Source organism: Protopterus annectens, chromosome 10.part0 (genome assembly GCF_019279795.1).
Source record: "Protopterus annectens isolate FY-2018-M chromosome 10.part0, PAN1.0, whole genome shotgun sequence".
NCBI lineage: Eukaryota > Metazoa > Chordata > Ceratodontiformes > Protopteridae > Protopterus > Protopterus annectens.
In genome coordinates, this window is record NC_056744.1 from 419,745,855 (window position 1) to 419,758,523 (window position 12,669).

Here is a 12,669-nt window from a genome sequence, read left to right on the forward strand (position 1 = left end):
TAGATATTCTCACATGCATACACAGCTGTCATGCTGGCGTCAATTTTTGCTGTATGCTTGCAGAGTATGTTCCTTTTCTGGGTTGCTGTTTTGAGGTCGATAAATATAAAGACCCCTAGCAGCCTAGCTAGATTAAGGCATTACTTGAGCCTTGACCTATAGTTGATCAGTTTTGTTTTGAAGCACAGATGGCTTAGCTATAGAAGCAAGTTGAAAGTTGGTACAAACCAGGAGCGGAACTATTCAAAGTTAAACACATTAGTCCGAAGTGCGATGCACACATTTCTTGATCTACAAAGTACAAATTAAGAACAAAGGTTTTACAGTAATACAGTTTTTACTAGTGAGCACAGAGTAAAATTTCTCGAAGTTTGTGCAAGATGGTTATTTTTTTTAACTAGTGCCCTTCAACTGCATCTGCAACCAATGTATGCATGATGTCACATGGAAATCTGCATACCTGTCAGTCACAGGCCACTTCCACGCCCCTCCCCCCCGTCAATCATTACACATACGCCCACTTCTGCACAGACCTGGGTGCATGGCACTTCACTAATAGATAACCTAGCCATTGCCAACAGTTCAAAAAAGTAGAAGCAAGAACACTAGATATAACAGTTAATGAAAAAAAATACAAAAGTAGCATTGATTATTGCAGTTGCTACACATTGTTTCTTTCTGTATGTAAGACACTGTAATGGCAAAGTCATTAATTAACAAGATTTGCAGGCAAAAATGAGAACAAAGTGGAGGAAAACTGCCCAGACTGTTCCAATACTAGTAGTAGGAACAATGGGTTGGAAAAAAAATCTTTTTTTTACATATGCTACCTATAAATTTAACTCTGTATGAATTGCAGGAATCAATTCTGAGCCCATTGTGAGTTCTACGAAGAGCACTTTTGGATAACAAAGACTGAAGCAATACTATTTTCATGAAACCATAACCTAACTTAGGAACAGCATGCATTCCCAATAATGGTATTAGAAACCCAAAAGATATGGGGAACTTGAACCATACATCTGAAACATCCACTTAAATGTCATGTTTATAAAACATGCAATCTGTCCAAGTTTAACCCAGACATATGCATAACTACCCTATTATCTTTTAACTGGAATATCCAAAATATCCCACCCTTACATGATGCATTAAATGAATTCAATGCAACTTTCCTAAATAGCCTGACAACTCCTAGAAGGAAGAGAGTAAAAACAAATAATGCAATTTGGTTATCCAAAAAGAGAAGAATGCCAAAGCAGGATAAATAAAAAGTGTGGAAAGACTGGTAGAAATACAAAATATCGCAATATCTCAATCAGAATGCTCCACATTTGTAATAAAAAGCAAAGGCAAAAAACTATGCTAGAATACTCTCAACAATAGCTAACACAACCCTTAAAAAGATTCCAGTCATCTATTAAAGGAATCTTCCATCTTGGTCAAAAATTCAACTTTAATCTCTCTCTCTCCAAAATACTTGTCACTCAAACCTACAATAGAATGAATCTCCTATAGCAAAGATAGTATAGTGTTCTTAACCAAGGATTCCCACATCTAATTCCAAGCCTGCCCAAAAGCCATACATCACTACAACCACTTTCACCTTCAAACCAGTGCTATAACCCCTTTCACCTTCAAACCAGTGCCCTCATTCTGTATAAAACAATTCAACTCAAACCATGCTCAGTTTCGGATGGCGACCTTCCAAGTGAGTACCTTACAATAGCACCCATTAGCATTGCCGATCTGGTCTCAGTCCTTATAAATGTGTCAATTTTGTAATCCCATGGTCCCTTTCTTTGGAAACAATCACACATTACCTATCTACACAAAGTAGGAAATTCAACAGACATCTGTAATCTTAGACAGCGATCTTAGGTTCATGGGAGAATAGTAGGCTAACTGCCCCAAAGTCAGAATCAAAACGTGTATTCTGTGTTTATGAGGTGAAGACTTTCACCATCATGTTAAACCCATCCTCTATGAAATGCTTGAAAAACATGCCTGCCATAGCACTAACCATACACTTTTAACCCTTATAGATACTCTTGATACAGACGGAGGCAACGACAAACTAGTCTCCCCTTATTTCTATAACTGTCTACAGTCTTCAAGACAATTTGTCACAGCAAACCTCAGACTGAAAAAATGCAAAAGCAATATTATTGGTCAATAACTACTTCAAACTATCCCCTTCCCCTTATAAAATGATTTCGTTTTCTGGTAAATCACTAAAGATTACAGTTAGTCCGTAATGTCAGACACTGGAGTTTCATACTTAGTCTTTAGGAAATCCGTGTTGTTGAAAATCTGGTTACTCTCCAACTAACGTGAATTAGGGTAATATTTAAAAGTTACCCCTGGTTTTGTATTTGTAAAGACTCTGGTGATCATTAGTCTAGTATGAACCTACGAACCTGCTACTTATGCACAGAACATGGCACAACAATACACTGAATGCATCATTCATACTTATTTCTTCCTACAACATATACTCCACATTCAGGACTTGACATGAATACTGAAAGAATTTAAATAATCTTGTACATAAAAACATGCACTAACCTGTAGCATCCTTCAGTAGGCGTGTAAGCATGTACCAGAATGTCTTACTAGAGCCATGTTTTTGTGTGAAGCAGACCACTGCTTCAACTGAGCCAGCAATAAAACCTACCCAGTATCTTGAGCAAAAAAACATGGCCATAATCACTCTCAAATACAACACCAAGAGGTGAAGTGACAACTCCGGTTTCACAACCCCTCAACAAAATTAATTCTAAACTTAAATGTCAACTTCCACAAAAGGAAAACATCTTTACACTATATAAACCATGCAACATGTAAACAAGAATTACATTACATACATAATGTCCACTTAAATTTCTCCTGTAATAAATACAAACACGATATGTCATCAATAATGCAGTTTAAATCTGAATCTCCATAAAAATGTTCACATGCCCTTAATGTCCAAGTGTGTAGTCTAACCAAGTGCCATTAATTCTTTGAGCAGCCATCTCCTACAACACTGACTGCTTCTCCAGATGGCTTGCACAGCCTCTACAGAACAGCTTAAACAGCAAAATATAGCAATTAGCTGTAAAACTTGCTCCAAACTTCAACTCACCTATAGCAAATCATGAACCAACCACAAAAAGTAAAAATTCTTAAAAAAGTAGTAATTTAATAAAAAAAAAAAAAAAAAAAAAAAAAGAGGCTGCACTAACCTCTTGTCCAACCTTCCCTTCCGAGTTCCACAACTAAGCAGAATTCTGTACAAAGTGACATCTCAAAACAGCATAACCACCCCCAAACAATTAAGCCAAGTCTTCTCTCCACATGATGCACCGAGACAATATCTGACTTTACTAGCCTACAATTAAAGCACAAATAGACACACTGAATTGCATAAGCCATTTTAAACAGCTCAGCATTTAAACCTCTCATTCAATAAAATGAAAGTCAGTACTGAGCCAGAAAACAATGCACTTCGCACCTTATCAATTTGGATATGACCATTTTCACCTCTGCTGGAACCCATTGTTTAATCCAGTACGTCTAAGATCAAAAACAATTAACAAAAAGCCAAGGATGACTGTGGCAATTTTAGAATAATTAACATAACAAATTGACTCGGGCTTCTCTTACCACAAATTGAGAATTATGTAACTATCTTTTTATATATTTAGTTGGCCATCGTTGTAGTGTACTGGCTCACCGGTGGGTTTGTGCAGGAGTGGGCGTGGCCATGTTGATTAACAAGCCTAATATCCGGGAAGTGGTATGGAAATGAGGCATGACTGACATGCTATGTACATTAGCCCGTAACGACATGCACATAATGAATGTAGATAAGGAGCTCAGTACTCTACGTTCCTGTGACAGTTTAGTTTTCATCTCTTTGTAATGCAGATGCTCAAGGACCTTGTTTGTACTTTAATGCGATTTCCATGGCTTTGAATATAAACTACAAGTAATACTAAACCGCTTTATTATATTAACTAATCAAGTAATCCCAGTGAATATAAACGGCAATTACTTTTTCCCTTTGCTTTAGCAAGTGGCAAGCCCCCCAACACCCCCCTTGTAGTCGGTTCTCGGAGTTGGTATACTCAAGTAGCGGGGGTGTGGGAACGCAGCGCCCCCACAAGGGGTGCAGGGGGGCTTGCCCCCTGCAAAAGCAAAGGAAAAAAGTAATTTATATTCACTGGGATTACTTGTATAGTTGATGTAATAAGGCGGTTTAAGATTACTTGTAGTAGTTTATATTAAAAGAAAAGCCGTGGAAATCACATTAAAATATTCACAGCTTTGCTATACTGTTCTGGCTCACCCAACTCCACATGCATTGGCTTCCACATCAAAATGAATATTCATGCCGATAAAACCACTTCATTTTAGTTATTCGTAAGTACAGCAAGACATCAAACAGCTGGAGCGGGGTTTGGGCGGCACTTGCTACTGCGTATCTGGTGAACCAGTACAGTACAACAACGCCATTTAGTCAACGTTTTAATGTAATAAACTTTAAGAAACTGAACTTTCAGTGGAGACTGATATCTGCAGAAAATGATAAAGCTCTGTATACAGTTGTAAGTGCCCTCTTTATAGGCTTGTAACACACTTGGAACCAACGTGAAAAAATTATTTCAATGAAAATCAGGGGAGCCACAAATATCAGCTGCACAAGACGAGAGCTGAAATACAGAGGTTGGCATGAGAGGAAACGCATTCATTTTAATAATGTGCTTCCCCTGGAAGAACCAAAACCTCTGAATGTACGAGTAGGGTTACGCTTACAGAAACTGACATGTCAAAATGGCCTCAAACAAAAAAGCAAAAAGTACATTAAAAGTATTTGACTGATATACTTTTTTGTTGTTGTCATGTAAACATGTTATGATCCTGAAATGCAGTTACCAGTGCACATACTGTCTGTAAAAAAAACATGCATATATTTTTTGTCCAAGTCTTCTTGCCACACTGTAAAAGATCTCCGCCTTCAGTGCAGACAAGACAGCACATATACTCCTTTCTCTACTCCCACACTGCAACTCCATGCAGGTCACCCAGTAGTCACCAGGAAAGGAGGCCTAAGCATGTTATGCCCAATAACTCTGCTTCCATACAAGGATGTGACAGTCAAAAGGACATAGGCTCATAGGAGATGCAAAACAATTGAGCTGCAAGGACATTTCAGCTTTGCAGGTACCCTCCCCCCTTAAGCCTTTCCTCCCTTTTCAATAAAGGCCAGGCCATTCATACCAGGGATGAATTTATGACATTATTAATACCCAAACCAGTTAACCTTTTTAAAGGCTGACAGTGTGTCAGACTGTTTAACTTGTAAAGTCAGTTTGTTCTAGAGAGGTGGGAAAACATAGTGTTCCTAATCTATACCTTCATCATTTGCTTTTATTTGAAGTGGATTCATAACTATGGTCCTAGTATTAGCTGGGCTATTTGGTTTATGGAGGTATAAGAGATTTTGGATTACTGGATCATTTGTAACCAGCAAAGCCTCCTTGCTCCACTGTAGTAACACATAACAATCCTGCCCTTAACTCTAACCTGCATCCTAAACCAGAAAAAAAGCTGTTCCCATAACATTGGCACTGCAGATGGAAGTTGGAACTCTCATGACACACATGCATGTGCACACACACACTAAAATGTATCCCCTAACCTAACCCTAAACGCTCAAAATCTTACACAATTTTAATATATCCTCTTAACCAATCTATCTCCAACCCTATAATACACCCACAATCTCTTTGTGGGTGTGCACGTTCAGTATCATGAAAATATATATATATATATATATATATATATATATATATATATATATATATATACACACACACACATATATATATATATATATATATATATATATATATATATATATAGAGAGAGAGATACACTTGCATACACACACACTCTCTCTCTCCAAACACTGATTTAAAATTTAGCAGTTCTAAGAGAAGATCATATACAAAGAAGGATAAGAGTAGAGGACCCCTAGCAGAGAACCTTACAGTATATCTATCCGTGTTAAATGTACCATCAGTGGAGGATGCAACCTTACTTTGTACTAAGGTTTACTTTCAGGTAGCTGAGAAGCCATAAATAAGAAGTTATGTACTCACCACAACGTTCCATCTGAGTAGGAAACTTCATTTGTCTGCAACCTTTGAGTATCGGATCCGATCTCGAATCCGAGCCGGCAACTTGTTTCACAGCTATAAGATCCGAGCTCCTAGCTCTTCCCCTTACCCATAATCCCCTGCCAACCCTGACTAACCTCAGATCAAGTTTGCCCTCCTACAAGCAGCTAAAAGGTTAAATACATCCCGAATGGGATTAGGAGGAGGACATCCAGGAACTAAAATTCTGAAGGTCAGGGGGAAGGAGGGGGGGATGGTTGCAGACAAATGAAGTTTCCTACTCAGATGGAACGTTATGGTGAGTACATAACTTCTCAATCTGAAGTAGGCACTTCATTTGTCAGCAACCTTTGGCACAGAGTCCCCAGCTACCTGGAACTTGGGCGGCCATCATGGAAGGATATTCCGGAGCATTGTGGAGCCAAAAGATGCTCTCCCTCTGGAGATAACGTCCAGCTTATAATGGTTGATAAAGGTATGAGATGAGGGCCACGTGGCTGCGGAGCAGATATCATCTAAAGACACTCTAGACCTAAAGGCAGCAGAGGTAGATATAGAGCGAGTAGAATGTGCACGAACACCCTGAGGTGCGGGCCTCCCAGAACTTTCATAGGCCAATAGAATACACTGAGATTCATCGTGATAAAGTGACCTTAGAGACAGGTTTACCCAAATTAAATTTGGCAAAGTAGATGAACAACTGGTCGGATTGTCTATGACCAGCAGTCCTGTGAATGTAGAAGCGCAGTTGTCTATGCACATCTAACGAATGCAGTTTGTATTCTCCTTTGTTCTGATACTTAGGAAAGAAGACTGGAGGTTAATGGATTGGTTGATATTAGCCTCTGAAGCCACCTTGGGAAGGAACGAGGGATTGGTCCTGAGGTACACTCTATCCTGGTGAAAGGCCAAATACGGGGGTTTTACACAAAGGGCCTGAAATTCAGAAACTCTTTTCGCTGAAGTAATAGCGACAAGGAACGCCGTTTTCCAAGATAGGTACCTAAGATCAACCGAAGCAGCAAGTTCAAAAGGGGAGCTGTTAAGGCCTGTAGGACTAGTGATAAATCCCAAGGGGGTACAACTTCCTTGACAGGAGGTCTGAGCAGGAAGGTACCCTTGAGAAAGGTTTTACACAATTTTGCCGTAATCAAAGAGCCTGACTCATGTCCCATATGGTAATGAGAAATAGCTGCCAGTTGAACCTTGACCGTAGAGCAGCTAGCCCCCTGATGAAATAGACCTGTAAGGAAATCCAACACAGTGGGCAATGGTGCTGTGAAGGGATCTAAGTTATGATTCTCCGCCCAGATGGAGAAACGCTTCCACTTACTGCGATAGACCTTTCTAGTGGAAGGTTTGTGTGCTGCTACTACGATGGCTTTAACTGAGGAAGAGATTCCGGGAGTCCTGACTAGGAGTGGAACTGGAGCAGCCAAGCTGTCAACTTGAGGTTGTCCAGGTTCGGGATCGGGAGATCTAGGGGATGAGATATTAGATCCGGTAGGGGATCCAGAATCCAAGGAGGATTTACCAGGTGAGACCACAGGTAAGAGAAAGTACAGTTTTGTACCTACCATAAATGTAGATGTTCGAGTGCTAATGCAGCTGCAGTAATCACAGATGGGTTCTCTGCCGTCAGGCGGATCCTCGGTCGGCCGAATTCCAAAGTCTTGGTCTGGCGTCGGTTGCTGTCGCTTTCTTTCCTGACGTCAGTGCGACAGGGGTATATAAGACACAGCCGACGCCATATTCTTCAGTCTTTCTTGCCCCAGATGTCAGGTGCCCCCAAAAGGAAGGCAATAGATAAATTATATAAATCTATATATATTCAAGCAATGCAAAGTAAGCAAAAAAACAGTAGTTGCAAGCAAATACACCATAGAAGGATAACCCCAAATTAGGTTGCAAGAGGAGGTGTTAGCCACTAGTCCTTTACCAAGAGGGGAAGGAGGGAGGGAAACCTGTACTGCAGCTGTATTAGCACTCTAACATCTACATTAATGGTAGGTACAAAACTGTACTATGTTCATCGTGCATACAGCTGCAGTAATCACAGATGGGTAGAATCCCAAAGCTACGCACAGGGTGGTAGGCAATAGATGGAACTGGGATGAGCCAGAATGCCCTGCAACACAGCAGTGGCAAAGCCTGCTCTAGTTTTGGAATATAAAAGCAGGTGGTAGTGTTTTGTGAAGGTATGCACAGAACTCCAAGTGGCTGCCTCCAAAATATCTTTGGTAAGAACCCCTCTGAGGAAGGCTGTAGAGGTAGCTGTGGCCCTGGTGGAGTGGGATCTGATGCCTGTAGGGACAGGTTTCCATGACATGAGTAACAAAATCGTATGCAGTGACCTATCCATTTTGAAATAGTCTGTTTGGTAACTGGCTTCCCTTGAGCTCCTACAGCATAGGACACAAAGAGTTGTTCTGATTTCCTGAAAGGCTTTGTTCTGTCCAAATAGTAACATAACTGTCTATGGATGTCTAAGGAGTGTAGCAGCCTTTCCCCTTTGTTTTGAGGATTAGGGTAAAAGGTAGGCAAGTGTATGGCTTGATTTAAAGCTACCCTGGATACCACTTTAGGCATAAATGATGGGTTGGTTCGAAGGGAAACCCTGTCCTGATGAGATGAGAAAGGGCTGCACAGCCATGAGGGCTTGTAGTTCTGAAACCCTACGAGCTGAGGTAATGGCCAGAAGGAAAGCTGTTTTCCAGGACAAATATTGCAAATCTGTTGAGGCAGCTGGTTCAAAGGGAGGCAATGTTAATTTTTCTAAAATGTAATTAAGATCCCAGGCTGGCACTGGTTGTTTCCTTGGTGGTCTTATATTCTTAGCCCCTCTGAGGAACTGTCTTAAGAGTGGGTGAGAGAATAAGGGTGGATCCGTGTTGAATTCTGCAGAAATGGCTGAGGCATGGATTTTTATAGAGGAAAATGAAAGTCCACTGTTCAGCAGCTCAGCTAGATACTGTAGTACCTGAGGCAAATTCAGTTTTCTAGGGTCCTGGCCTTTTTTCTCATTCCAAGAGCAAAACCGTTTCCATTTTGCGGAGTAAGCCTTTCTAGTAGATGGCCTTCTGGCCTACAAAATGACATCCTGCACCTCTTTGGGGAGTAGGGTGTGTTGAGGAGTTAAGGAATTTTCCATGCAGCGAGACTGAGTGTTTTCAGCTGGCTGTGAAGAGTTTTGTAGCTGTGCTGAGTCAACAGAAGAGGCATTAGAGGTAGGGGCCAGGGAGGAGTATGTGTTAGGCTCCTCAGGAGTGGATACCAGTGTTGTCTTGGCCAGTTTGGAGCAATCAGTATCATCTTCGGTCTGTCTGCTCTTGCTTTCAAGAGCACCTTGGGCAGAAGAGGCAGAGGTGGGAAAGCGTACACTGTCCATGCTGTCCAACTGAATGAAAGGGCGTCCACTCTCCAGGCCTTTGGATGAAAGGTCCTTGAACAAAACTTTTCCAATTGATGATTCCTGTGGGAGGCGAAGAGGTCTATGTCTGGCCTCCCCCACGCTTGGATTATCTTTGTAAACACTTGAGGATGCAACTTCCATTCGTGTGGATCTGTCATATTTCTGCTTAGATTGTCTGCCAGCGTGTTTTCCAAGTACTGGCAAGTACTGTGCTTGAAGTTCGATTTGCCATTCCAGAGCCAAGTTCCATAGTGTCATGGCTAGTCTGCACAAGGGGTATGAATGTGTTCCTCCTTGTTTGTTTATGTACCACATTACTGTGGTGTTGTCTGTTCTTATCAATAATTGTCCTGGATGTAGGAGGTCCTTGAAAGCTGTAATTGCATTTATCACTGCTAGCATTTCTTTTTGATTGATGTGAAGGTGCTTTTCTTTTTGGGACCATTTGCCCTGAATGCACCTGTCAGGTGCGCCCCCCAGACGTAATCTGAGGCGTCTGTTGTGATGACTTGATTTGCTTGAGGCTTGCAGAATGGGAGACCTGTGTTTGTTTGACATGCTTGGGCCCACCATAGAAATTCCTTTTGTAAACATGGAATTATTGGTATTATTGTTTCCAAACTGTGGCTGTGTTAAGACCATAGGTTTTTTAGGTACCATTGAAGTTTCCTCATATGCAACTTTGTACATGGGATTAAAAGAATGCAAGATGCCATGAAGCCCAGAGCCTGCAGGATTTTCCTTGCAGTAAGCCTGGTACAATTTGCTAGTATTTTGAAGTACCGAGTTAGTTGCCCCTGTTTTTCTGGTGTAAGATAGGCCATCTGGGTGTTTGTGTCCAAGTTGGCACCCAGGAAAGTTATTTTCTGAGATGGTGTTAGTCTGGATTTCTCTTTGTTGATTGTGTATCCCAGAGAGTTCAGTAACCGTGTTGCATAAGCCAGATGATCCAGAAGTATGTGCTTGCTGTCCGCTTGGATCAGGCAGTCGTCCTAATAAGGGTAAATTTGTATCCCTTGAAGTCTGCAGTAGGCAATTACTGATGCCAGGCATTTCGTGAATACTCTGGGCGCAGTAGATAAGCCAAAGGGCAATGCAGAGAATTGATAGTGGATTGAACCTGCAAGAAATCTGAGGTATCTTCTGCAGCTTTGTCTGAATGGGACATGCAGGTATGCCTCCTTGAGGTCCAATGTTACCAGCCAAAACTCCTTGCCCAGCATGGGAAGAAGCTGCTGTAATGTGAGCATCTTGAATTTTGGTACGAGTAAGAAAGTGTTTAGGATGGATAAGTCCAAAATGGGTCTCCAGTCGGTTCCTTTCCTTGGTACCAGAAATAGCCTGGAATAAAAACCTTGGCCTTGTTCGTGTGTAGGTACCTCTTGAATAGCTTTCATATCTATGAGCTTTGAAATTTGTAGTTGAGCCTCTGCCCTTTGATTGTGTGGCAGGTTTGGCATGCCTCTCATTTTTGGTAGAGTGTGAAAATGAAATCTGTAGCCTCGGTCTATAACATCCAGGATCCATTTGTCTGTTGTGACAATATGCCAATTTCTTGTAAATAATGCTAGCTTTCCTCCCAAGGGTGCTGCCAGCTGAGACTTGCTTGGCATGGAAAGGTGGAAGTCATTGGGTTTGTTTCCTATATTGTTGAGCACTGTCTTCGCCACCTCTTGGTGCTGGAGTTTGCCATTGTCTGCCTCTATATGATCCTTGTGATTGTCCTCTGCCCCTTGAGTGCCTGTATCTACCTCTTTGGGGCTTGTCCATGGCTGGAAAGGACCAGTTTTTAGAAGGCCAATTTCTGCTAAAATGTGGTGGTTGAACCTGTAGAAAAGCTTTGACAGATTGCATAGATTTGGCTTTTTCTTCCATTTTCCATAGTATCTCCTCAGCATTAGTACCAAATAACACATCCTTTTGTAAAGGAGCATCTAGTAGCTTAGCTTTCACATGATCAGACAAGATTTGTTCCCTAAGCCATGCATGTCTACGAATAACTGAACCTGCAACAGCAGCTCTACTTGAGGCCTCTAGGGCATCATAGCCACATTGTAAGGTGTGTTTACCCACTTGTTCTGCACTATGCATCATATCCTGCAACTCCTTCAAATCTGGTTGTTCAGGTTGAGACATTTTATTTCTTAATTGTGACAACAGAAACTGCTGATATTTAAGCATATGAAACTGACAATTTAAGGCCCTCATGGCTAGGGTGGCCGAGGTGTACACCTTTTTTCCCCACCTTTCTAAGGATCTTGACTCTCTTTCGGAAGGTAGTGGATTCTTAGCAGTAGAGGCCTTCATTCCCTTGGGGCCTTGAGAAATGGTTTCAGGGTCAGCATTATGACTTTTGTACAGAAATTGATGAGAGTTAGGAACTCTGTAGTACCTATCAGGCTTGACTGGGGCAGGAGGCAGGGAATCCAGATTAAGGCAAGCCTCCGAATAAACATCATCCAGTATGTCCAAGACAGGAGGTATCGCCAGAGGTCTGTGTTGTGGTAACAAAAGAAATTCCCTAAGTTTTTTCTTGGAATCAGAAAAGTCTTGGCCTTCGCAATGGAAGTGTTCCCTCAAGGTGTGCAAGGTTTCCCCAAAGGAAAAGTCCTCAGGGGGAGATACAGAAGGAATGGACTGCTCTGCATCAGAATCTTCAAAAGGAGAGAAAGAGTGTTCCTCTACATCAGAATGATCTGAAAAAATGGAGCCCTGATCAGAAGAGGGAGAATCTTCCTCCACTCTGGGTCTCTTGTCTGGAGGGGGTTGGGAACCCCTGATAAGAGTAATTAAATCCTCAGCCATTTTAAGCATCTGCTTTTTAGGCATGGGGCCTGGAGATGGGCCCTGTGCAACAGGCCTCTTGGGATGCCTGGCTGATTTGGACTTAGTAAAGGCCTTAATTGAAAAGGAAGATGAGGGTCTAAAGACACCATGGGTGGAAGTGGACCTGTCCACATTAGGAGGCTCAACGCTCACAGTGGCTTTGGTGGTTGTAGTCTGGGTTTGGGCCGAGGTACCTGCGGTCTCGCGTACAGAAGACCCCGCCAAAATAGTGTCGTCGGTAGTCAGGGACTGCATAGGCGT

The 12,669-nt window shown here is 41.8% G+C and overlaps 1 protein-coding gene across 1 annotated transcript in view; it reads right to left on the minus strand.

The window, feature by feature from the left end:
* The window catches only part of CDC73 (cell division cycle 73), a 2,122,897-nt gene that overhangs the window by 1,088,430 nt on the left and 1,021,798 nt on the right, over window positions 1-12,669 (minus strand). The window lies entirely within an intron of this gene.